General features: G+C 49.4%; 1 protein-coding gene across 8 annotated transcripts in view; it reads left to right on the top strand.

Annotated features, from left to right (window-relative positions):
* SVIL (supervillin) overlaps positions 1-27830 on the top strand; it is a 221238-nt gene that overhangs the window by 73652 nt on the left and 119756 nt on the right. The gene's annotated exons all lie outside the window — the stretch shown is intronic.

Here is a 27830-nt window from a genome sequence, read left to right as displayed (position 1 = left end):
TGGATTGGGATAACAGTTGTATGAGCCCCTAATAAAATGTTAAAAAAGAAAAAAAAAAGAAAAGGGAAAAAACAACAACAAAAAAAGAGTTAGAGTTGAGCGACCTACATCATGCTCAGCAGCCCAACGCAAGACCAGTGTACCACCAGGGTTCCTCAAATAAGAACTACCGGCGATGAAATATATTATCCGTCTCAGTAACTCAACTGATGTTCTGGCCATGGAATAAACACAACAGTGGGGTAGAGTTGAAAAAGTTGAAATAATAGCAAATATGAGAAGGCCTTCCAAAAGTCCATCGAAAAATGCCATGGTCTTCTAACTCTTAAGTTTCCATAAATTGTTTGAAGCCTCTTTGTAAACATAAAGGAATAAATAAGAGAAATGGGGATCATTCAATAATTGTTGGGACAACTAGAGCGTCTTTTGGGGAAAAAATAAGTAAACAGAACCACATAATAAGCCTCATTTCTAATAGATCCAATACTTAGGTTATTGAATGTGTTAAAAATGAAACGTTTGAGATGCTTCCTGATATGAAGAAATTGACTTGTTTGGGAAAAAAGAAAACAAAGACACATTTTTAAGACAGCTGGGAAAGACTGAATATAGCTTGAGTCTTAACGATGCTGTGGCCATTGATGCCATTCCAATACGCAGCAGCTGGTAGGCCAGGGTGGAACGGCCCCATGGAGTTCTTAAAGCTCTACTCTTATAGCAGCAGGCTTTATAGCAGCTTCTCCCAAGGAGTGGCTGGTGGTCTCACCCGTCTCACACTTTCCTTAGCAGCCAGGCACTTACCCACTGAGCCACAACCCACCCCCCAAGATGAATAATCTCCAAAAACACCTTATTACCATTGAGTCGATTCCTAGTCACAGTGACCCTGTAGGACAGGGTAGAACCCCGGTGGGTTTCCAAGACTGTAACTCTTCTGGGGAGTAGAGAGACTCATTTTTCTCCCTTGGAGTGGCTGCTGGTTTCAAACTGCTGACCTTGCAGTTAGTGGCCTGGTGTGTGACCATAACCAGTACACCAGTAGGGATTCTAGGTTAATAACTGGCTAATCTTGTTTCATGGGACAGTGGCCATAGAGTCATGTACTAAAGTCTCTGTGTAGGCTTTAAAGATATTCAGAAGCTTCCAGGGGCAAAGGGACTTGGCATCTCCAGTTTGCCAGGAAATTCCCCGCAGAGATGAATTTGTCCACAATGAAATACTCAAACATACCACAGACCATGGAGAGGCCACAAGGCCAGGCAGTGTTTCATTCTGTGTCACACACACACACACACACACACACACACACACACACACACACGCAGTGGCCTGAGTTAGCACTCACTCAATTGCAACTAACAGCAACGACGCTAGTCTGTGTATAAGAGGGAAAAATACGGATGTTTCTTGGCATTTGCTTGTGTGAAAGAATTGTGGAAGGCCAAACAAGGAACTAGTATCTAGCAATAAACAAGGAACTGGTATCTAGCAATTAACAAGGATCTGTGAGAGAGCCCTGGTATAGGGGCAGACAGCGCAAGGTGGACCAGATCTGGCTCAACCCTCCGACTGTATTACTTGCCTAAGAACAGACATATGAAGGAGATTTTTAAAGCTTCTGCCCTTGGTCCCGTATACAGAGTCATCTCGGCAGGTCAAGTCCATGGCTGTCTGTATTAACCTCCACGAGCAGTCAAATTTTATATGAATTGAGTTAAAAATCTTAAAATAACAATTAGGTCATATGAAAACACATGCCGTGAGTGCCCATTAAATTTTCTCGTCAATCCGTGCCTTGTGCTGAAGGTGCCCGGCCTGGCCTGGGGTGGGAATTTCGATTGTGCAAGGTAGCCTGGCTGTTTTGAGACGGAAGGCTCCCTTCTCTTATTCCTGTAGCGTGGCGTCACCTTCCTCATGATCCAACCAGCTGCTCGGTTGATATGAGCACCAAGAATGTTTTGAAATGGCAGGTACAGAACTTAGCTGGATGGTATGCCCGTGAAATATATCCTGCTCCTTGGAAGAGCTGTGTGGCCCGGGCGCAGAGGCATTTTGCCACACTGAACCCAGACTTCAAGCATGTGCTTACTGGATGAGTTTCCATGTTTGTTTTTAAAGCTGCATATTAGCACCTATCTTATATAGTTCATACCTTGCCCTGCAGAACTCCTTTTAAAAAATAGAGATTCCTGTTTCAAGGTTTGGAGGAAGGGTGTGGGAGGGATTCACACACTTTTTAATTTTACCCTTTCCTTTTTTATATATATAAAGAAAGGCCAATCAAGCAACCAACCAGATGCAATAGGGTCAATCTCAACTCCCGACAATCCCATCCGGGTCAGAGGAGAACTGTGCTCCAAAGAGCTGCCAGTGATGGATATTTTTGGACCCAGATTGTCAAGCCTTCTTGAGGTGCCTCTGCGTGGGCTTCAACCTCCAACCTCCTGGCTAGCAGCTGAGAGCATGAATGTAGGGCCCCCACACCCTGTGCAGGCGTTCTTACTGCAACACTGGAAGGGCTTCTGGTTCGTAATGTTTTGCAAAACGATCCAAACCATGTTGGCAGGGATAGCGTTTTCTGGGCAGGTGTTCACAATTGCTCATTGTTCCACATATCATTAAAGAAAGGAAATTACTTGCAATATCACCCAGCAATCCAGAGCCTGATGTTTCCAAAGAGCAGGGCCAGAGTTTTCGATCGGAAAACGTGAAGACTTGGAAACAGTGACTTAGCCCGTGTGCGACTCTGTTTCCTCATCTGCAAAACGGGCGAGTGTAGTTCCTACCTCATGACCTAGTTGTGAAGGGTAAATGTTATAAGCGTTCTGAGTACAAGGGGCTCAGAATTGTGTTTGTCCCATGTTGGGTGATGTTCAGTTGATTCCAACCCATCGAGACCCCATACAACAGAAGGAAACATGCCCCGGTCTGCACCATCCTCACAATTGTTCTTATATTGGAGCCCATTGTCACAGTCACTGTGTCCATCCATCTCTTTGAGGGTCTTCCTCTCCACCCTAGAGTCAACCCTGACTCACGGCGCCCCTCTAGGACGGAGTAGCGCTGCCCGCTGGAGTTTCCGAGGCTGTATATGTTTACGGGAGCGGACAGCCTCATCTTTCTTCCACTTTCACATAGTAAGGCCTGCTTACATCTTAACTTATTTATGTATCAAGTACATGTGCATATGCAGACAATTCTCTTAAATAATTCTCTTGAACCGCGTGGTTAACAGCCCTGCACTTAGCCCACTGAGCTACCAGGTCTCCCACCAATAAAATCAAACCTCTACTTAAACAGGAAAGACCAAGATACCCCAGAACCTCCCTAACTTGAATTGATGGTGATTCCTAGCAGACAATGAGCAGGCAAAAAGGAGAAGCAATTGGAAGAGTCAAGGAGTCGTCAATATGGATAATCCCTCAAGTGGACATTCACTGTAGAAAGTGTTTATCTGCCTGGGAAAGAGGAGGAGTGGGCAGAGAAGAGGAAGGTGGTGGCGAGCAGTAGGAGGTGTGCCCAGTGTGATCCACGGGCCAGTGCACTATTGCAGAGGTTCTTGAACTTCCTAATGCCACCACCCTTTAATACAGTTCCTCATGTTGTGGTGACCCTCCCCCACCATAAAATTATTTTTGTTGCTACTTCATCACTGTCATTTTGCTACTGTTATGAATCGGGGGACCCCTGTGAAAGGGTCGTCCACCCCTCTCCCCCAAAGGGGCCCTCGACCCACAGGTTGAGAACCACTGCACTATTGTTGTATCTTTGAATGGCCTTCATCCTTAGAGCAACTCGACAGTCTTCATTGATAGAGCCACTCGGTAGCCCAAAAAGCACATAGCTAGAAACACTAGAGCTGGGCTTTGAACCACTGTCTGTCTGAAACAGCCCGGGTCCCTAAACCTCAGCGTTGTCGTGCTGTGTCATCTCTGGCACCTTAGAAGTCAACATCATCTATGACCTGTCATGTGTCGCTTACCTGGCATCAGAGTCTCTGGCAAGAACTCGGGGTAGCATTGCAAATTGTGTACCTGAAGCTAAACTCCCTGCATGCCTAGGGGTTAGGCTGAAAGAATGTGTATCGCTCAGCGCGAGGACATCCCCTCTATGAGGGGAGCACTGTCGAATGCCACTCTCACTGATAATGGTTTGGAAGTAACCTTTCGACACGTCAAGGACACGCATTCTGACCTCGATAGCTCCGATTCGAGGGGTGTTGGCAGACTTGCTGCGTGCGTTGGTTTTAGATGAAAAGTTGGCACGTCACATTGGGGAAAATGCACATGAACAAATAAAACTGTGGGGGTGGGTGGTTGGTTTCAAAATGCTTTTGTTGCGGGAACTTATTTATGCTGGTCGAGTTAGCTTTCCCCTTGGAGGACAAATTTGTATGACTGCAGTAACATGTTTCGCAGACACAGGATGAAAACCGCAACAAAGTCAAACCTTTCCAAGTTCGCGCATGAGTGATGTACGTTAATGACAGGGCAAGTGGAGCAGGGGAAATGTTTTTCGAGAAAGAACTGCCCCGACATCAGGGAGATGTCTGTGTCTTGTATTTGCATTATATCTGAGTTCGAGGAGTCAGCTGCTCTCCAGCTGGGGTTAGGAAAACACTGACTTCCATTATCGGGTTGATTCATATTCCAATATTTGTAATATTGCTATTACCTGCCTCGTGAAGCAGTTAAGAAGATTAAGCATAATTTGGGTCAGTCGAGTTCGCCCACAAAGGTGATCTCGTGAAAAGGCATGCCCCCCCCAACACAGGGTGATTCCCCAACACAGGGTGATTGTCGAGGGCAACAGTAGAATTTCTCATTAGGGTGGCCTTTCATCGTCTCGCCTCTTCCGTCCCTTGGTTCCCAGGGAATTTGATTGTGGCTTTATAATTCCAGTCCTTCATCTTTTGAGCAGGGACCTTTATTTGCCCATCTTTTATGTCCTGGGACTGATAAAATTTTAATCGCATATTCCCTAATGATGCTTGTTTACATGTGCCACCAAGTGGCAAACTTTCCTACATTAAGTGATGGTGATGTTTAAAAAAAAAAGAAGGAAACCCTGACGTTTCCTTTCCAGCTCTGGACAGGTGACCAGGAGGGACCAGTTCCTGGCCAAGGCATCGTGCTTAGCGAATAGAAGAAGCAGCCTGTTGTGGCCACTGTGTCAATCCACCTCCACCACCACCACCACAGGAGCCATTGACACAGTGGCTACAAGACGGGGTTCGAACGTAGCATGGGTAAGGGTGGACAGCATGTCCTTCTGCCGGACAGAGGGTCACAGGAGTTCTGACAGGCTCAACCTGGCTGGACACTACCTTAGCTCACCTGGATGTGCCGCCATCTGCGGGTAAAGGTCCCCAGAGCTGTGACTTTTATGCTGGGCTACACACGGTGGAATCACTTGGTCACTGACAAGATTCCAAAGCCTCAGTCCTACCCCAGAGATGCTGGGGCAGTTGGTCTGGGGTCTGGCCAGGCCATGACGAGGTTTGACGTTCCTGGGGAGAGTCTTCACCACCAGCCACCGCCAGGAACCACAAAGCCAGGGGCTTTCTAAGCCTCTGCAGAGGCAAACTCACCGCCATCCCCTGGGCTTGTGGCTCTCACTGCCACTGAGTTGGTGGCCACTCACAGCGACCCTGCAGGACAGGGTAGAACTGCCCCGGGGGGGTTTTGAGCCTGTAACTTTTGATGGCAGTAGGAATCCCAGTCAGTGCACCTCCTGCCCAGTCAGCCCCCCACCTTTCAGGGGAGACTTGTGGGTTCCTGTGATGTGAGAGGATTTTAGCACAGCTTTTAGATGGAAAGAGACGAGGAAGAAAAGCAGCCAATGGAATCCCCGTGTACCCCAAGTGCCTGATCTGCAACCAGGCCGAGGATAGAGCCCTCCTGGATGGTGGGTGGATCGTGCTGTCATACCTGGGTTGCTGCCATCAGCTGTGAGCTGAATTGATAGCCACGAACCGTACACCTCCACCTCTTCGATTTTGATTCAGATGGACAAATAAACCTGGAGCCCACTGACATCGAGTTGATTTGACTCATAGCAACTCCCTATAGTAAGGGAGCACACAGCTCCAACGTTCTCCCTGGGAGGACTGATGGGTGGTCACCAAGCAGAAGAGGGCTTGCATGCACAGAGTGATGCTGAAGAGAGAGTTGGTGAACATCCCTCACGTTTTTTGTGTCCTTCAAATGCCCCCTGTGGACGCCAGTGCCTGGCATCTCACAAGAAATCCAGGTCTTGTCTGTCTGATGCTCTTGGCGTTGATTTTGCTGTCTTGCTCCCCTACCCCGTTCCATCTTATCCCACCTCCCTGGAGGGGTGGGTGGGGGTGCGGGAGGAAGGGACAAACTATTAAAAAATATTTTTAAGGAAAACTGAGGAGTACAGGATGATCAGGCTGAACAAAATAACCCTCAGGGAGAGGAAAAAGGAAAATGATTCTTATGATTCAGAACTTGGTCTACATTTTCCAGGCTCCAGGGAGGAGGGGTGGGGTGGGGCGGAAGGAAAACAAGCCAACTGCTGGACTCTGCTGGCAGCTGCCTGAAGCGCAAGGCCAGGCCCAAGAGTTAAATGGTGCCCCGGGTGTCAGGGGAGGAGCCTGCGTCTGCGGAGCCCCACTTAGGTCTGCAAGTCGTCCCTGGCAAACCCCGACTCATTCTTATGAAATATTCCTGCCATAGAAATAGTTTTGTTTTGTTTTTTCTTCCTTTTTTGCCAAATCAGCGTGATCAAATATTTCTAAAGCTAAACAATATGACATATTGGCTCACAAGGAATTGCCCACACCCTGGTAGAGTGCTGCTGGGAAGGCTGGGGAGAGGCCGCTGTGTGCTCAGAAGGATGCCCGGAGGCAGCCGTAGATGGCCCTGTTTTTGTTCAACTCTGGCCGGGCAAGTTTGTGCATTAGCTCATGTTCCAACCCTGTCACCAGAAGAATGTGGGGAGAATCGCGTTCTGTCTGATTGTTCTTTCCCACTGCACCCTTTCCTCAGCCGGACTCCAGCATCCCCCCAGCCACGCTCACCGAAGCTGGGCCACGGCAGTTTTGAAGGCAGCCTGACAGGCCTCTCACATGACCCACCCAAAGAAACCCCATCCCTGCCGGCTCCAAACACATGGCCCACTTTGCCAGGGATGATTCCCCACTCCCTGCGTAGTGGCTTCACACGTGGGGTTAAGTGGTTCTCTGAGAAGCACCCTTCCCCAACTGAGGCTGGAGACAGGAGAGAAGTGGGAGAGAGAAGCAGCCCTGAGAAGCTGGGGCAGTCATGATTCCAGACTTGCTTTGGGGATGGCCCTTGGGTCATCTCAGTTTGCAAGGGCATCAACCGCATTCCAGGGGCTTGATGCAACTCCCAGGCCTCCTGCGAGCCCTCCTCATTCCCTTCCCACACGGACAGAGACACCTGCCAAAGGACATGGTTTTCTCTGCTCTCGGAAGCCTTGTGACCTGTCTGGGGGTCGGTTTCCCCAAGGGGGTTGCAAGCCATAGTGCTCCATCGTTCTGGAGCTGGCTCTGTCTCAAGGTGACCTCCTGTATGGTGAAGCAAGTCCTCACCTCTAGTCTGGGGGGCCTTTTTCATAGGGGGGCGGTATTGGTAAACTTGAGACTAGGGTGGCTTCTGTGGGATCAGTCCCTCTCATGGAAGCTCCCCTTGTCTCTCCCGCAACCCCCCCACCCCCACCCCGCCCCCGTTACCAGAGGTGATGTTATTTTCCAGCGACTGGTCTTTCATGCTGCTGTGTCCAAGGTAGACCAGGCAGGGTCTCCTTACTCTTGCTTCTGACTCTATTTCTTTCTTCTTCTTTTTTTTTTTGCTGATAATGAAATTTATTTATTTATTTTTAATAGTTTTATTAGGGGCTCATACAACTCTTATCACAACCCATACATACATCAAGGGTGTAAAGCACATTTGTACATTCGTTGCCCTCATCATTCTCAAAACATTTGCTTTCCACTTAAGCCCCAGGCATCAGCTCCTCTTTTTTCCCCCTCCCTCCCCGCTCCCTCCTCCCTCCCTTGATAATTTATAAATTATTATTTTGTCATCTCTTGCCCTGTCTGATGTCTTCCTTCACCCACTTTTCTGTTGTCCATCCCCCAGGGAAGAGGTCATATGTAGATCCTTGTAATAGGGCCCCCCTTTCCAACCCACTCTCCCTCTATGCTCCCAGTATCACCACTCACACCACTGGTCCTGAAGGGATCATCCGCCCTGGATTCCCTGTGTTTCCAGTTCCTATCTGTACAGTGTACATCCATCCTCTGGTCTAGCCAGACTTGCAGGGTAGAATTGGGATCATGATAGTGGGGGTGGGGAGGAAGCATTTAGGAGCTAGAGGAAAGTTGTATTTTTCATCGTTGCTACATCACACTCTGTCTGGCTCGTCTCCTCCCCGAGACCCCTCTGCTAGGGGATCTCCAGTGGCCTACAAATGGGCTTTGGGTCTCTACTCTGAACTCCTCCCCTTATTCGCTATGGTAAGGTTTTTTGTTCTGATGATGCCTGATACCTGGGGTCTGGGAGGACTGTCATGATATCAGCCAGAAACCGAGGCCAGAATTTCTTAAGTTTATTCCTTCAAACACCAGGAGAAGGAAAACGACCAAGTTTCTTCTCGGTGCTGTTTCAGAGTCCGCTCCTGACCCCCTCGAGTTAATACCCAAGAAATGGGAGTGTTTTGGGTTGTGTTTTCTGTGCTTTTCAATGATGGCAGGAAGAGATTATCAGGGTTGTACAGTGTCGCAGGACACAATCGATACTCTAATCAGGCATGAGGAAATGACCGATCCTCACGTTTCTCCAGGGGCCATTAGATCACCATCCCCTGAAGCTTCATGCACCTTTGTCTATTCCATCCTGAGTCAGGACATCCCTGCCGATTATTAAACTTGAAAGGGATTTTTATGCAACGATGGGGGCTGTTACATTGTGGATTTCTCAAAAACTGCAGATTATATGTATAATATTTTGATGACCAGCAGACTAACTCTTCCACCCTCTTTATGAAATCTTCCCCCAGCCCCCAGCCTGCTGCATGTCCATCACAGCATCACAGTGTCGAAGCCTCCCTTCTTCTGCCTGCCTTTTTCTCTCTCTAGCTTTTGCTTGTAGGTGAGCTGATTGAAAAGACCGTGGCTCGTGCTTCCTTTATCTGTTGTTCGAGTTGGGGAACAGAAAGACACCTAACGGGGCAAGATTAGAGCTGTGGGCAGATGGAGTGAGGGTTCCCAGTCAGATTCCCATGGGACACCCTTTGCTGTCCTTGAAGGAGGAGCTTGTGTATTCTCCAGTAGAGGAAATGGTACCACGACCCTGGCCGTTTCCTCACTAATACGGCTTTCTTCCAACGCTGTTATTAAAAGCTCCCAGCATCATTTGGTGTCATTAAGAAAATCTGTCCAGGTTACTCCTTTGGGATCCAAACTCCCCACCCCACCCCTAGTCCCCAAAGAGTCACTGTCACCTTTTGGGTTGACCTTTGTCCCTTGAATGTAGCTGGCCCAGCAAATCCTCTCAGTTGGATAGGATCTCTCTCTCTCTCTTTCTCTCTTTTAAGGTACTCTAAGGAGACTAAGGCAAGTGTTTTACTGAGAACCTATCTGCAGCCATCCACTGCTTGTAGAGATGTGTCTAAACACGTTTTGTTTGGAAATAGACCCCTACATGGTGAACCCGGGAACCCGAGTAGCAGCACTTTTTAACATGTCCTCCCATGTCCTGTAGCACCTGACACACGAAGGTGTTGGTACTTCCGTCTGGTCAGTTTCCAGGTGGAGCTGCCCAGTGTGTCAGAGTGGACCTTGCCCCTGGGGTTTCCTGGGTCGCAGTCTTTCTCGAGCAGATTGCCCGCTCGTGTTAGTCCTGAGGTTTTACTTGTTGTGAACCACTGAGTCAACTCGGTGCCTCCAGGTGACATCGTAGGGTTTGCTGGGCTGTCGTCTCTCGGGCAGCAGATCCTGAAGTCTTTTCTGCCAAAGAGCCACTAGTGCAGCAGTTCTCAACCTGTGGGTCGCGACCCTTTCACAGGAGTCTCCCGATTCATAACAGGAGCAACATGACAGTGATGAAGTAGCAGCGAACATAATTTGATGGTTGGGGGTTCACCACAACATGAGGAACTGCATGGAAGGGTTGCAGCATTAGGAAGTTTGAGAACCACAGCACTAGAGGATTATGTCTGGGGGGCTTTTCATTAGCAGCTGAGCGCTTAACCATTACACCACTAGGGATCCTCCATCGTTCTGATCAACCCACCCATTGCTGATGAGTTGATTCGCACTCCTAGTGGCCCTGGAGGACTCAGTAGAGCTGCCCCATAGAATGAATTAGAACTCTCCTGCCCCATAGCATTTCTAAGAGAGTAAACTTTTACGGAAGCAGACAGCCTCTTCTCTTTTTCCCACAGAGCAGCTGGTGGGTTTGAACCACTCACCTTCTGATGAGCAACTGGGTACCGCGCTACCCATGCTCCTATCAGTTCTGATCCTGCTATTTCCTTTTGCGTTTTTTTAACGCTGGCAAGAGGGAGTTCCACTATTGTGTGGCAGCTTTGGGATTTATGGTTATGACTTTTTAGTTACAAGATTCTGAATAAAACATTCACACGATTGTGATGGTTATGTACAAAACAGATCATAGAGACATAGTATCACCGCACATTATTCTATCCACTTTTAAATATGTAGCCCCTTTTGTAATGAGACCGACTGACTCCCTTCTCCATTTATGCCTCAGTATTGTTGTTTAGAATGAGCCGCCTTGAGGGTGCTGTGGGCTCAACATTGGGCTGTGCACGGCAAAGTCTGCATTTCAAACCCACTGCCACTCCGCAGGGGAAAGCCAAGGCAGCAGCTCTGTTTCGTCCTTGTTAGCTCTTGTTGGGAAATTTTACAAACGGGATATTGGCGTGATTGAGTTTCTTGGGTCTTGTCTTGCATGGTAAGGGTCTGTCAGGGTGCCCAGCCCACGCAGGATCAGGCTAATCTGCAGGGGTGGGTGCTGAGTGTGACAAAACAAGGACAGGGCCCCTCCCCCCCCATTTCATCAGCAGGTCTCTCCTGCCTTGCCTACGGCTAGGTGGCGAATGGGAACAGCGGAACTTCTCTGTAACAGAGGTGCTGTCAGCCTCAGGCTGTTCCCTGCTCAGCTTGCGTGTCCCAGGCACACGTTGCGTGTTTCATACATGTGATTTGGTATGACCACCTTGTAAGCCATCAAATCTCCTCTGTGTGATCTCCCTGGTCGATATCCATTTGCCCACAGTTGACTTGGCCTGAGGTAGGCAGGGGACAAACCAAGTGGTGAGGGGGGATGCTGAGAGTTGAGGGAACAGATGGACCAGCAATACAGGAAGAGCCAGCGTTTCCAGAGAGCTCCCCCACCTACACCGCCCTTTCATGGACATTAAGGTGAAAGTCCGCTGGGTGAGTGAGTGATCATACACCTTACCTGTTTCTTACTAGGATGTCTGCTCCTGCAGGCAGGAGGCTTTCTTCCGTCCTCACTGTGTCCCCAACCCAAGAGCAGGGCTGGCCAATGGGGCCTTCATGAGCATTTGTTGAATAAATGAGAGGACTAAACAGCTAACATTTGAACTCCTATCTCAGAGAGATTCACCAAACCCACTCACAGCAGTCCAATAGAGGGGCTCGTGGGACTGTACATCTTTACTGGAGCAGAGAGTAGCATCTCTCTCCCTGGAGTAGCTGGTGGTTTTGAACCACTGTCCTTGAGGTTAGCAGTCAAGCGCCTAGCCCATAGCGCCTCCTTGGCTCCTGGAGCTAGCAAAGGCCCTTCAAGCTTATATGTCCTTGTGTTGCACTTTCTTTGACAAATTGTTGTGGCTGGGTGCTGTTGAGCTGATTTCAATCCCAGGTGACCCCATGTGACAGCATAGAGCCACCCCACACGGTTTCTAAACTCTGATCTTCATGGGAGCAGGTCACCAGGTCTTTCCTCTGTGGAATCACTTGACGAGTTCCAACCCCCAAGAAACGGTCATCTGCTTTTGAAACCAGCCCCTCAGACCTCAGCAGCCCACCTCTTACCTGTGACACTGCCAGGGCTACTTTATTAAGAGTTAAAAAAAAATCAGAAACCCACTCCCATCGGGTCTGTTCCAATCCATAGAGACCCTGCAGGCAGTCTGTCTCTACAGGCGTGACAGCCACGTCTCTCTCGCCGAGTGGCTGGAGGCTCAAGCCATCAGCCTTCTCATGACCCGTCAAGCAGTGTAACCTGGCCCCACCAGGGCTCACGTCGATTGCATTTTATTTTATTTAAAGCAAAGCATCACTTGATTCAGACTCAGAGCTCCATTTCGCCAAGAAATCCAACAGCACCAGACTCACAGCCAACACATCGTGACCCTCTGCGGTCAGTCGAGTCCAGCCATAGTGACCCTACAGGACAGGGTACAACTGCCTTGATCGGTTCCAGAGACTGTAGCTCCTTACAGTAGTAGAAAGCCTATCATTCACTGGTGGAGCAGCTGTTGGTTTTGAACTGCTGACTTTATGGTTAGCAGCACAGTAGGGAACCACTCCCCTGTAACTGTTACGTTGACTCCCGGAAGCACATCGGTTCCTTTCTGCCACTAGGGGACTACATAGTGCAGTGGAAGAATCACGTTTTGAAGGGATTTTTTTTTTTCCAAAAGGGATTGATACACAAGCCTTAGACATGCATAACGGTGACTAACTTAAATGACCGCTACAGGAGGAAGCTGACCATAGGGTAAACATGTGTCCCAGTTAAAAATACGGCCACAAGGATAGCCTTCAAAATAAAGTGTATAAATAGGTATCAAGGGAAGATTTCGCCTTTAATCATTTTTAAGCCACTCTCTGCCAGACCAGTGACTAGCTCAAGGGAGACAGTAGTCAAAAGTGTGACGCATATATTTGGGGAGCAATCTTTCCTCCTTTAGACAGGGAGAGATTTCAGTGTGTTGCTCTGATTCTCTTTTCTTTTTTTCTATGTGGTTGGCACAGTTTTCCTTTTGAGGGGGACAGGAATGAGTTTGCTTCTGCCGAATGGATGCTGACTCAAAATACATGCCTTCAAACCTGAGTGTCAGTTGCTAGTTTATTATCGGCAAGGCTGTGAATAGTTCTCTTGTGCTGGGAACCTGTTGAACAAGCTGGCTACATAAAAGAAAGGCCATGGGAAGGGCAGCGCAGGAATTTCTATTGTTCATGAGAGAGAATCTCAGAGTCCAGGCCTAAGGGCGCTTCTTTCACAACTTTACATTTCACTAGGATGAAGCATGAGCTTTATTTGAGAAAATTATACCTTGGTTACCCTCTTCCCTTTGCGCTTCCTACGGTCCCAAGGGATGGCCACATCAGTCAAGACAGGGCCCTCTAAATGACCTTCCCTTTAGCAGTGGTTTCCTCCTCCCTGGTGGCATAGTGGGTTACTCATTGGACTGCTAACCTTAGGATCAGCGGTTCAAAACCACCAGCTGCTCCTACAGAGTGGGGTGAGGTTTGCTACTCCCATAAAGAGTTACAGTCTTGGATACCCACAAGGGGCCGTCCTGCCATGTCGATAGGCTCACTGTGACTTAGAATTGAGTCATGGCAGGGGATCCCTCCTCTTCAAGGGGCCGTTGTTTGGCAGAGCTGGCTGGCATGAGCTGATAGCTGGTGGGCAGACTCTTCCTCTCTTTTCCTTGCCCGGCCTCTCATGAAAGCGCTAATTTAGTATCAGGCAGCTCCCAAAGCTGGCAGCTGTGGAAGGAAGGGGCACACAGTACTTCAAGTGCTAGATAACTCTGCCTTCAGTCATGGAGACTATGCTGCGTGGGGGTGGAAAAAAATGCGACAGCCAGAGTTCTGTGGCTGCAAGCTGCTGTGGACATCGAACCAGGCCCCCTGCTTTCTGCGGGGTGACGTGGGCACCGCCTGACTCCATACCACCCTAGGTCCAGCCACCCATCGTTTTTGTCTTCTACTTGGTCTGACTAAAGCTCTGGCAGGTCCTGGCAGCACGCTGTTCTGTGCCATCTAGTCGGGTTCTGCTGGCTCGTTTCCGAGCGGGTCTCTTTCTAGTCTCTTTCAGTCTGGAGGCGCCACTGAAACCTATTTCAGCACCTGAGCAAACTGCCAGACAGGAAGGAGGTGGACTGGTCAGGATTTGGACCCTGGGCTTCATCACAGAAGGTCCCCTCTGCCTCTCTGCCTAATAGAGCAGATAATGGGAGTGCCCAGGCTGTGCTGGGAGTGTAAGGTCAAAGGCAAGGTCACTGCCTTCCCATCCTGTTTTACACCGAGCTAGAGGAGTACGATTTTAGTAGTAGACGGCTCTTTTTCTTTATGGGGAGGAGCCCGGGTGGCACAGTGGTTGCGTGTTGGGCTGCTAATTACAAGGTCAGCAGTTCGAAGCCACCAGCAGCTCCACCGGAGGAGGAGGTTTTCTGTTCCTGAAGAGAGCGAGGGCCTCGGAAACAGCGCACAAGGGCAGTTCTGCCCTGTCCCGTGGGGTCCAAGTCAGTATCGGCTCTGGCAGTGAGGTGAGGGGGGTTTGTTTTTGTTACCTTTATGAATGTCTAGATAGCTGTTGCCCATAACCTGGATTTGAAAATTGCCAAGCGCCTGAGTAGGTAAACCCTGAATCATCAAAAACTGAAAACCGACCTCATGGTGACATCCCCCACTTAGCCTTTAACGACGCCGTTTCTCAGGGAAGCAAAGAATGGATGCTTTAGTACATTCATGTTCGGGCAGCCGAGAAACCAGGAAGAAACTACAAGAAAAAAGATGAACCCTGGCCACTAGCGTGAAACAGAACCCAGAACACCAGGAAGCCAAACCTACGGCCATTGAGGTGATCCCACCTCCTCTCATGTCTAAGGCTGTAAGTCTCTGGGCGCAGACGGCCCTGTTGGGGAAATGCTGGCAGTGGTGGGTCACTTGCCATAATTGCATATTTAGGCTAATTGACTTCAGATGTGATTGAACTTGTAGTTTGGTGTGAGTATTGTCTTCCACTTAAAATACAAACAACCTCGCTGCCATTGAGTCGATGCGGACTCAGAGTGACCCCCTAAAGCACAGGGCAGGACTGCCCCTGTGGGTGTCTGAGACTCTAATTCTTTACGGGAGTAGAGAGCGTTGGCTTTCTTCTGAATCATCCTGCAAGGTATTGCTATTCCACACGCTCTGATCCTTCCTAAGGAGCCCTGGTGGCACTGTGCGTCAGGCATCGGGCCCCTCACTGCAAAGTCAGTGGTCCAAACACACCAGCCGCTACACAGAAGGAAGATATGGCCGCCTGGCTCTGTCAAGATGACAGCGTGGAGTCACTGTGAGGTGGGATTGGCTGGTCAGCAGTGGGTTTTTGTCTGGGTTTGGGCCCTTCCTGAGTCTGCTGCAGGTTCACACGGACAGCCCACCACTGACACTTGAAATGTTGGCAGTGTTCAAGACCCTGTGGGGACCTATCAGATTCCCTTCTGGTGGCAGGATGCTTTCTGAATGATAAAGTCCCCAGTGGCTCACAGCTGAAGGAAATGATGGATGAGCTGCAATTCATCACTACGGGATCTGTTCTTTTGCCTTATGCTTCCTGAAGCCCTAGGGCCAAGGTGGGGGTAGGCGGGGAATGGCTGAGCCCAGGCGTGTCTGTAGCCTAGCGGGGTCAGTTAGCCAAGAGCTCAGCTCCGTGTCCGGGGTTGAAAGGAAGACTGTGCTTTCTCCCTGGTAATGCTCTCATTTTCCGGAATGCCCAGGATCCATTCCCTGCACCTGGGCCAGTGACTCCCTGTTCAGCCTCCAAGACTGGATCTGTTTGGAAGACAGCAGGTTGCTGTTTTGAATTCGGGGAGCGTGCTAACTACCTTCCTCTCAGGGCTGCCTTTATGTAAGCGATGTTGGCAGTGACGCCAAGGCTAAACCGGCTGCGTGAGTTACTGTCACAACCTAACAGACCGAGTTCAGCTTTCAGTAACCCAGAAAGCCAGCAGAACCCAAGGGCTGCCTCTGGCAGGCTCTGCTGAAAAGTTTCTATTATTATGTAAATATACCCACAGTATGGCCTTTTAAGAATTTTTTGGCAAAGGGTAGCCCTCTGTCTGCCAGAAGGTAGGCTCTGGCTCTGCCTGCAAGCCCGGTGCACAGTAAACAGAGGGTGACCTCCGCGCCAGCCAGTCAACTCGCACATTGCCTTATTTAGACAGGCTGATGAGGCTGGTGTCTGGGGACTGGCCAGCAGCAGCGGTGGCAGTGGGCTTATGTCCTTTAAGGAGCAGGAGAGCCCAGACCCTGGAGACGTGACCTAGTCCTATTCAATTAATGACCGTGCTCTGTGCTGACGGGAATTCGAGCTCTCCACGGCCGACGGGCTGGATGGTATGGTTGGAAAACAGGAGTTGTGTAGGGGGAGGTGACCTCCCCAAGGACAGAGTGGTAGCTCGCACTCTCCTATGGCATTCCTTACTCTGTGGTGTGTCCTGTCCAGCCCTGTTCCAGGACTGACTCTATTGAGTATGAACTTCATGGGGAAATATTTACTGGGTTTCTTTTTATTTAAGATGCTTTGCAGGCTCCTGGAAAGCTGTATAAGAAATAGTCTTTCTAACGGTGAGACCAGATGTGTACTAGGGGGAAGTATCATTGTGGTGCAATGGAAAGAACAGAGCCTTGGGAGCCAGGAAACCAGACCTGTTTATCAAGGGTACCTGCGAACTGGCTGAGTGACCTTGGACAAGTCACTTCCACTGTTCAGCATAAAATATGGGTGAACATGAATGAGCTCTTAAATGATTTCCTGTGCTAATTTCTCATCTAACACGACGGGAATTATATTCTTTCTCTCCTCTCCCCTTTCATTTTCTTCAGTAATGAGGCTTACTATTCAACATTTGCCCTCATGAAGAGGCACTAAAGATATGGGGGCTATAGCAAACTGTGGTGAAGAAATCAGGTGATGCTCGGTTATCAGAAAGGATAGCACCTGGAGTCTTAAAGGCTTGTCTTAAAAAAGGCAGCTATTTCAGGGAGGTATCAGCTAAATCTGCATGCAAGAAGCACACCAGCTGTGATCTAAGGATTGTAAATAATAAAATCTAAGACCAGAGGACAGAACTGTATTAGATCTTAAATTTTGAGCACCTAGTTCCCCAAGGGCAGCTGTTTAAAACCACCAATCTATATATCTCTTCTCCATTTGCTATAGCCATATGATATATACAGTGTTTTATATATATATATGAAACAGTGTTCTATGTTTTACATATGTTTTACAGTCTCCTAATAGAGACTGCTCTATTAGCTAGATCCCAGAATGAAGATAATCTGGAAGAAATCTTAACCAACTAACATGGGACATATAATTTGAATGAAAAATAAACCTTCGTCATTTTGATTAAAAACAATAATAATAAAGCTCAAGGCTTAGTGAGTATTTGTGGTTAATAGACACAGCTTAGCATCCAAAGAAAGTATTTAGGTGATCAGACTTAGAAAGGTGGATCTATCTGTTCTCTCTTGCGTTTTTGCTCTGTGGACATTTTTTGTTGAGACTCCTTAAGTTCTTGAAACGAAGCAGCCAGAGGGTCCCTGGACCAACGTTACACGTAATCCAAATGAGCAATTGACGGAGGTGTATATGTTCATTTTGAGACAGGGGGAGCGGTCTTTTAAAATTTGGGGTTGAATTGAATATTTCTGAACCTGGGACAGCAGTCGGGCAATCTACTAGGACAAAAGAACCAGCTGGGGTTCCGCCTGACTCCCTCACCCTCCAAAAGGCTTGTCTTCACCAAGTTCTCAGGCTACAAGAACAGAGAGTGCCCACTGCTGCAGTTGTTAAAAAAAAAACGAAAACTCAAAGCCATTGCCCACAATTCCTTCCCACTCAACGCAATGATGCTGTCTCCGTTGCCAGGTCAGCCCCAGTTCATGGTGACTCTGTGCCCCATGGAATGGCACGTGGCCCAGCCTGTCCTAGCCCCTTGATCCACCATGGACTGCAGTGAACCAGAGGGTTTCATTAGATGGCTTTTGGAAGTGGATCACCAGACCTTTCTTCCTCGCTCATCCTCATCTGAAAGCTTGACAGAAGCAGGCTCAGCATCATCTCCCTGCCACTGAGCCGATTCTGACCCACAGGGACGCCAGGTAGAAGGGCCTCTGAGTTTCGGAGACAGTCACTCTTGGTGGGAGGAGAGAGACGGTTGGTGGTTTCCAACACTGACCTTGTGGCTAGCAGCCCCTCCCATAGCCCCCGGGCCACAAACCACCACGGCAGACAAGGGAATGCCAGAGTGAGACTACGTGTGGACTCTACCCCCAGTGACTTCAGAGGTGTCGCTGGCGAGGGTCTGTTTGCACCATGGATCCATTTCTGGTAATGGTCTTTCCAATGAGTCAGAATTGAGTAGAGAGCAGTGAGTGAGTCAGTCCATCAGACCGAGGATGGACGGACAAACTGCTGCTGTCATTCAGAGGAAAGGGAACCGTCACTTCTCCCTCTTTGTGAATAGAAAAAATGGGCTAAATGTCTGTTTCTCAGCTGACTGCGTAAGGCAAGGGCTGTGACTTTGAGTGACTTTCTCTTAACACAGAAAATCTCCACCTGTGCCCAAGAGAACAGCTGCTTTGGTCCGGACAATTAGAGACCCCTAAAACATGCAGGGTGTAGGCCTAAAGGAAAAACTACTGAGCTTCAAAATGTAGAGAGAAGGGTGCCGCATTAAATGAGTCAAGTCTTCTCTGTTGGAGGAGCCTCTTCTTTATGCATCAGAGCTGGCAGGAAGTAGCTTCTAGTAGTGGGAGCATAAACGTAGAATCCCAGAATTAGAAGCCACGGAAGTCGTCTACATTGCAGCTTCCGAGACCACAGCTGGAAATAGTCATCGTCTCCGTGCCTTGAAGGAGGCACGTGAGAATTTTAGCAGTGGGACAATTGAGTTTTCTCTGTTGATTTGTTTTCAACAGACATATACAGCTTCGATGACAAGCATCCTTTGACTTTGAAGGCTCCTCACTTCCTCGTCCGGACAGTTAGAAAATGTTTGGTCCTCTGAGGAAGGGAAAATGTCCTCAAAGATTCCAGTGGCCTGTGATGTTTTAATCAGGTTCCTGATGATTCCTTAATTATCTCAGTAAATGAATAGCAAGTGTGGAGGAATAGTCCAGGGTTCATTCCAGGCCGATATGCGTAGGAAAATGAATGGGGTTTGTCTGGAACGTCACAGGGGAGCTTTGTCGCAGGCCTGGCTCCAGAGAGGGGCATTTATCTCGCCACACGGTGAGGGACTTTGTCGTTAAGAACAGGAAGGAAGTGTGGAATGGTCTTCTTGTGGGAAGTAAGAGTCCTTGCAGTAATGTGCTGTGATATCGTGTCACCTCTGTGTGAGGTGTTGCTTGCCCTGAAGCGCTGTCAAACCCTCACATGCCCAGGAAAAATGCATCATGTCTGGGGCAGACCGATCCCTGTGAGGGGTCAGAACACAGGAAGAAGTGGGAAAACTGCTAAAGGGTCTTTGAAGGACTTTGACACCTACGTGTGAACATTAAGGTCTAAACTGTGAACTCACTGTGGGCGGGAACTCTGTTGTTCAACACAGCCCCAGCCTAGTTCCTGAAGGCCTCTAGTAGTTGCTCAACCAATCCTTGCAGGAAGAAGGGACGGGTTCCAGAGATGGACTGAATAGATGAGCGGATGGCAAGAGATTGCAAAGGTATACAGAGCCCTTTGACATGAGTCTTGTGTGTGCAGGTAGCTGGCAGAGCATCGAACTGGAAAACCATGCTAGGCGGATAACAGAAAAGATCAGCCTACAGTTTGCATCTTGTTCTCAACACTGAATTCCTCCCTGTGATTTATACTGGGCGGGTCACTGTGTCACTGCAGTGAGTGGCCAGGGCAGCTGACCTGTTATGTCTGAAAGTAGAGGCTAGGATGGTGCCAGCATTGTGGCCAGCTGTGGACCAGGTTCGAATCCACAGAGGAGTTCACCGTGATTTGTTTCTTCATCCAAATTGCTGGTTGTGATAAGCTTTCTTGTTCCCGCTGACTGTCCAAGAGCCGTGGGTCATGGTCTGAAACAGTAAGAGGCACGGAAACCATGCATATGGAATGATCAGGACACTCTGTGGACTTTTTTCCCCCTACCAAACGTTAGAGGCCAGTTTAGTGAGACCCACCTACTGTGGACTCATGCTCGGGAAAGACAAATTGGCTTGGAAAGGACATCATGGTTGGTAAAGTGGAGGGCCAGCAAACACAAGGGGGCGCTCTTGGGGAGATGGAATGACACAGCTACAGCCATAGGCTCGGATATCCAGTGAGCGCAGCACAGGGCCAGGGAGCATTGTGTTGAGTTGTACACAGGTCGCAGTGAAAACTAACAATACTATTTATACATAGTATTTTCTCAGAAGCCAAGAGAACATGCAGCATGATGTCTTCCAGGCTGGTGTTAGGGTGTAGAGCGTTAGAAATTCCATGGCTCTTATTTTTCTTATCTCTGGGACCCGAGCTCTTCATTCTAGGACAGCGCTTCTCAACCTTCCTAATGTCTTGATCCTTGCATACAGTTCCTCATATTGTGGTGACCCCCTAACCATAAAATTATTTTTGTTGCTACTTCATCGCTGTCATTTTGCTACTGTTATGAATCCTCATGTAAATATGTGATATGCAGGATGTATTTTTGTGGTTACAAATGGAACATCATGAAAGCATGGTGATTCATCACAAAAATAATATGGAATTATATATTGTGAAATATTTATGATGACAAATAAATGAAATTTTGTCTTGAAGCATGGTGTAGCATGGGTAGCAGGCTTCACGCCGGGTGCTCATCTGTGGGTGTATCTGCGTGTGGGCGGACCTGCCTGGAGACGGATAGAGGGGCGGTGTCTCGGTTCCTAAGACCATGGGAAATATGTGTTTTCTGATGGTCTCAGGCAACCCCTACGAAAGGGTCGTTCGACCCCCAGGTTGAGAACCACTGCTCTAGGAGTATCTCCTTGGCTCCTCTTCCTCACCTCGTCATGGCGTGCTCTTGCCTTCTGACGGTGGCATGCCAGGGAACCTCGCCCCCATTAGGCATCATCCTCATTTAGCTCTCAGGCCGTGGGCACGTCTTCCTCCTGGCTGCCAGCCCTCTGCTCCCTCGGCATTGCCTGTCCTCCTTTCCCTCCCAAGGAAGCTCCTCAGACCAAGTAAGTCTAAGAAGGCTTCCTTCATCAAACACCCGTTTGATTACTCTGGCTTTCTGTGTCCGCCCAGACTTCTTACTACGAATGAAGTGGGCGTTTTGAACTGTGGCGCATGTCATGATCATCTGGGGTGCAGGGACCTTCGTTTTCACAAGCACCCCGCGTGAGGCTGCGCTCCACCAAAGGCTAGCGTTGGCCTTTTGTCGGGTGTCAAGCTTACTGCTCAGGGTAAACATTGTTTCCAAGTCACTTCAATAAGCAGAGTAGTAGCTGACGTTTCTTTGTTGTCCCTGTCACTCGGGATAGACTGTCACTCGGGTGTGAGCACAGGCCCTCCTCCCCCAGTGCACACTGACGTCACCAGGAACTCGTCCCAGGCCTCCCTCCCCATCAGTCTAGTAGCTATGCTAGGAATCTGCTCGGAGCAGTGCGGTTAAGTCTCAGGTGCCTCGTGGACAATATCTGGAGACACTGGGCAGGTGACTAAGCATCTCTTGGATTTGCATAGTGCTGGTTGCTATGGAGGTGGTCACGGAGTTGTTTTTACTAAGATGCCCATCAGAGGCCAGACCAGTTACTGCCATCGAGTGGGCCCGCACTCACGGTGCCCGCACCCCCACTACTGCTCCTCCAGGCTTGCAACGCTGTGGCCTTTCAGACTGGGTTAGTCCAGGTAGACTAGAGAAACAAATTCATATACTCATATGTGTATAAGAAAGAGCTTTATATAAAAGAGCATTTGTATACTGAGGAAACATGACAGCCCAGATCAAGTCCGTAAATCCAATATTAGCCCTTATGTCTGATACCAGTCAATAAATTCCTCTTCAGACTCACACAAACACATGCAATGATGCTGAATGCAGGGAGTTCACATGCCCGTAGGTGGAAAGTCTTGTGGATCCAGTGGGCAGTAGTACCCCAGTGCTGGCAGGGGTCTCCGCGTGACTCCTGGAGCTCCGGGGCTCTGGCTCCATCTGCGTTGCTCCATGTGTCTTGTTAGCAGGAAGACGAAGCAGAAAGAGTCTGGGTCTGGCCTCCAGACCCCGCGCTTTATAGCCATAGCGCCTCCACATGATATCATCAAGCTGAGACCTGATTGAGAGGCTACATTCCACCCCATTCATTCTCAGTAGTCTCAAGCGGAGACCATATGACGTAACTACCACACAGACACAGATCGCCCACCCTTTCTTTCAAGGTACTTCTGAGTGGGTCAGAACCTCCAACCTTTGGGTTCGTGGTGGGGTGCTTCATCCTGCCACCCAGTGAGTGCCTAGGGACCAAGGAAGCCAAGAAATGCTTCGACTCAAAGCTTTCCTTCGGGTCGCCCCCTCCCCAACCCCCCACCCCCACCCCCCGTGTCGCCGTAGAACGGCCAAGCTCTCAGGTGTCAGTAGTCATTTTATGTATTGCCTTGTCTGCCATCTGGGTTTTCAGACTCATTAAACAAACTGCTGTCTGATGACTCAGCGTTTCCTCGCTTTGAGTTCATGGGAAAGCCATCAGCTACGGAATCCTGAGTTGGTAGAAGGTTTCTCTGACCTCCTTGGATCCTAATCGTAGCACCGGCCGCTCCCTCCCTTAACAGGCGTTCCCCCTCCAAGAATCAGGTGTTCCCAGCTGCGGCCCCTCCAGCCCCCCACAGCTTTCACCTCAGCCTGCATCTCCCTTCCAAATGGTGATTGAAGCCATCTTTGTCGTGCGGTGCTCTGCAAAGACGTTCTTGCTGTCCCTGGCACCTTGCGGAAGGAGAGGTGGGCATGGGTCTTGGGTCCCGGCATGATTCCATGTCCGTGCTTTGGAAGACAGCTTTGCGCTTAATCATCAGTGGACACTTTGCACATTAAATGGCTTAATCATCAGTGGACACTTTGCACATTAAATGGATCTGACTTGTATCTTTCTCCGGAAAAGTGATGGGCCAGGAGCCCCCTCTCCTACAAGATTCAAAGGCACTGCCATTGACTCGACTTGGGCCCTATAGGACCGGGGGGAACAGCCCCGGTGAGTTTCTGAGACTAACTCTTTACAAGAGTAGAAAGCCGAACTGAAAATACAGGGAATCCAGGATGGATGAGCCCTATAGGACCAGTGGTGTGAGTGGCAAAACAGGGAGGGTAAAGGGAGAATGGGTAGGAAAGAGGGAACCGATTACAAGGAACTGTGTGTGACCTCCTCCCTGGGGGACAGACAACCGAAAAGTGGATGAAGGGAGACGTCGGACAGGGCAAGATATGACAAAATACCCATTTATAAACTATCAAGGGTTCATGAGGGAGGTGGGAGCGGAGAGGGAGGGGAAAAATGAGGACCTAATGTCGGGGGTTTAAATGGAGAGAAAATGTTTTGAGAAATGATGTACAAATGCGCTTTACACAATTGATGTGTGTATGGATTGGGATAACAGTTGTATGAGCCCCTAATAAAATGTTAAAAAAAAAATTAAATTACACAAAAAAAAAAAGTAGAAAGCCCTGCCTTTCTCCAGTGGAGCAGGCTGATGGTTTCAAACTGCCAGCCTTTCGGATGACCGCAGAGCATGTAACCGCTACGCAACCAGGGCTTGACTTCTACAAGGCACCTGGATTTTTGCCCCCAAGCATCATACGTCACCAATTCGAAAGAGGCCGTATCTTAAGCAGAGATAGGGCGATTGTCACTGTAATTATTAATAGTTCTCATTTGAAGATGCGTGAGTCTTTAAAAGCCCAATGGTTGTCCATAGAGTGTGGCTGGCTGGATGCTTTCAGTATGTCTGATAGAGAAGTCGCTTCTAGGGGCTGGCCGGGCTTGACCCTTTCATCTCCCCATTCCTGGCCTGCTTCGGTGGGCTCACGTAGAGATGCAACACCCAGTTGTACTAGCAGACTTGTCCAGAATATCACCACGCGCCGAAATCCACAGAGCCCTTCACAGTCCACACAGGGTGGGTGTGGGGAGGGGTGTAACACTAAAAGGAAAAATCTGGGATGTCTGAGTAACCCGTCTGTGAGAAAGGGAAAATGAAAAGGATCGAACGGGCTTCCCAGTGGTGGGATTACCTCATGTCGGGCAGTGTTCGCCCAGATTAAGGGTCTACAGATGTACATAAAATCCACCGAGGAAAATGAGAAGACCATTTCTGGCTGTTCCTCGTCTATAAAAGACTCCTGCGCTCAGCTATAAAAATATCCATCACTTTGGAATTCCAGCCTGGCAGGCATCTTTAGGCATGCCTGGTTGGTTTCATTAAAGTCATTTATCTGGGGCATTTACAGAAAGATACATTTTAAAATGTTTCAGTAACTCCCAAACGGTATGCCTTCAGGCAGGTGCCAGTCATCCTGTGACTCTGCCCCCTACTGCCCGGTTCAGTCCTGCCTCACCTCCCAGCGGGCTGCTGGCTCCCCTGGATCCTCAGTTCTAAGGTGGCCTCCTCACACTGACCTCCTCAGAGCGCATCCTGCAACCACCTCTCCTTTCTGGATGCAGGGTCTCCCAGGGACAAACACGGGGGTCATCTCCCCGAGCGCGCCCCCGCGCTTCTCCATTCATCTCACGCCCACCTCCATCGCGACGTATTTGCTAGGATGTTTGCTTGCCGTTGAATGGAGCTTGTGTCAGCACACACCAGTGCCCACTGCATGCCTTTGAAGATGCATTTTCATTAGCTCATCCATCCACGCTCCAGTAGTTCTTATAGATCACACTATACCTAGTTTCCCCATCTCTAAATAGGGGTGGTTATAAGGTCGGTCTCTCTCTCTCTCTCTCTCTCTCTCTCTCTCTCTCTCTGGCTTTTGAGAGGGCCAGATGAGTTGGTCGACTCTAAGGCGCCCCTAGGTGGTGCAGTAAGTTAACAGGTGGTGCAGCTGCTAACACAGGGTCTTGGTTCCAATCTACCCAGCGGTGTCTCAGAGCAAAGGCTCGGTGACCTCCTTCTGCACAAGCAGCCATTGAGATCCCTGGAGATCTACTCTGACGGCTCTGGGATTGATCAGCAGTGAGTGGAAATGAGTTGGGGGGGTGCGGCATCTGTTTGCCACGCGGTGGTCACCGGTACAGCTGGGTAGGTCTTCCTTGTATTCTTTACACCGAGTGTGATAGCAGAGGCCAGCGGGGTCCTCAGCTTCCCCCTTCTCGTCTGTTGCTTTGTTTCCTGCTGTGGTCTTTACCCTTGCTGATTGCTGGAGAAGGGCTGCTTCCCCGTGTGTTGCAGGGGCAAGCGTAGTATCTATTGTCAGTCAGAATAACCGACTGACCCTGCTGCTCTGGACAGCCTCCCTTTCAGCTGGAGCCGCAGCTGGGAGCGGAGCGTCCTATCCCCTGAGGGACTTCATACCATGATCCTTTCGACCAGGCAGTTAGGCGGCATTCCTTCCTACCCGGACTCATCCCACCGTTGGACACGTCTGGAGTCCAGGAGTCACCTGGCTGGTTCTTAGCCGGGGAATCCGGAGTCTTTTCTCTCTGGTGCTCCTTGCATACCGGTGTTCACAACCCACAGTGTCTGTTCTGGTTGGAGGGACCACCAGGCCACTTCAGCGGGAGGACCAAGTCAAGGAAAGAGTAGCAGTCACCTTCCTCGATGCCACCCACTTAGGGAAAGAGAGGTAATGACTCATCTGGGAATGAGGCGTCCAGAGGGCTGCGTCGCCGGCCTGTTGGGTTGGTTGACTGGTTGAGCGGATAGATCAATCATCCCGCTTCTGAACTCGCTGTGAGCATGGTGTTCTGTGAGGCAGTCAGGGGAAGACACACAGGAGTGTGTCTTAGCTGTGCGGCCCTTCTAATTCTTCTCATCCTTTAGCCAGGATGCCACACTTCACCAAACCGACCTCCACAGAGTCGGTTTTTGACTCAGAGTGACTCCATGGAGGTCGAGAGAGCTGCTTTGGTGGCTGTCATCTTTGTGGTAGCAGAATGTCACTTGTCTTTCTTCTAACTCTTTGGTTGGCCACCTGACTCACACCCAGGGTGCCTTAACTGGATGGCAGGGAAGATGGTTTTCAACAGGAGAAGTGAGGGTGGACAGAGCGATGCCCCAAGAGAGGAGACAGATGTACAAAGGGGCCCACGCAGGTGAATTCAGTGCTGGGCAGGGGCCAGCGATCCATCCAGCTTTTCATGGATGATGGCCCAGGCAGCACTGGGTTTGAGAAATAGCACGTGTTGTGTCGTCAAAGACCTTGGCATTGTCTGGCCCGCTCCTCGGTTGACAGCCAAGGTAGGTTGACCTGGTGCCATAGATCTGTCGGCACAAATCCAAAAAAATCCTAGTGCCCTCATTTTTGCTTGCACTTTACTGTTTTGGTAACTAGAGATTAATTAATGAGTATGTATCATGAAGCCTGGCGGTGCAGTGGTTACACTTATGGGCTACTAACCGCAAGGCCAGCAGTTCGAAACCAACAGCAGCTCCTCAACAGAAAGATGAGGCTTTCTACTCCTGTCAAGAGTTACAGTCTCCAAAACCCACAGGGCTGGCCCTCCCTGTCCTTGAGGGTCACAAAGTGTCCGCATCAACGTGATGTCAGTGAGTTGGTGTTTGAGTTTGGCACGCGTCTTGTGGGCAGTGGGGAGGACAGAGAGGGCGATCAGGAACAGGGTCCGCTCCGAGCTATGAGGTGTGGACCCTTTCCTCTTTCTGACTTGCGTTGTCTGGGTGCATCTCCACTAGATATAACATGAACAAACCCCTCCCAAATCACAGCCTGGATTCAAAGCCCGGCTGTCTTGTGTTTGTTACTTATCTCTTCCTTTGCTACATCCCCTGTGTAGCCTTCTTCCAGACTGACACATCTATAATGAAGATGATGATGAATATCATTGTACCTTGCAGGCAGGGTACTTTCCTGGGGCACACTTCTAGAGGCAGAATCACTGAGCCCCACAGCCCAAAGTTACAGAGTCGGGTCCACACTCAGTCCCTCTCCAGTGAGGTGGGGGCCTTGGAAAGTGGGGGGGGGGGAGCCAAAGAGTCACCCTTTGCTTTCTTGTACCCACCTCCCATGTGCCACTGACTTGGGTCTTTGCCATCACGTCTTTGGGTAGGCCCTAATTACTCAACTCCTGAAGCAAGGAGATGTAGAAATCAGCATAAGCAGCCATTAGCTGGCCTAACTGCTCCTCAGGGGCTCCTAGTGGACCCCGCTGGTCTTCTCCTTTCCTGTTAAGCCATCATGAGCTTTAGGTAAGGTGACCAGATTTTGACATTGGTAAAGCAGGACACCATTGATAAAACTCATATCCTGGCAAAATAGCCACATGGCAGCCGATATACCCTAGCTTGTCGTGCAATCTTTCCAAAAATTGGGACTTTTAAAACGCTGTGGGACATGGGAAACATTGTTAAAAATTGGGACTGTCCCGCCAAAAGTGGGACGTCTGGTCACCTTAGTTTTAGAGCTGTCTCTCCTCCCGTTAACCCCCTTTGTCCTCTTTTTTTCCTCCAAGTCACCACGACCCTACAGTGAAGCTGCCATAACCACTGTCCACAGCGCTCAGCTTGTTCCGTGCTGAGTTTTCTTAACTGCCCTCTTGGCCAGCTTGCAAATGTTAGAAGGTGTCACAGGGCTGGGTTGGTTAGAGAAACAAATCCATTGACATGTACATATGGATAAGAATGAAGTATCAAGAAGTA

Source organism: Echinops telfairi, unplaced genomic scaffold, assembly GCF_000313985.2.
Source record: "Echinops telfairi isolate 266 unplaced genomic scaffold, ASM31398v2 ScPeMD7_31;HRSCAF=116, whole genome shotgun sequence".
In the NCBI taxonomy this organism is placed as follows: Eukaryota; Metazoa; Chordata; class Mammalia; order Afrosoricida; family Tenrecidae; genus Echinops; species Echinops telfairi.
Note: the sequence above shows the minus strand (reverse complement) of the source record. Positions and strands in the feature narration are given on the sequence as shown.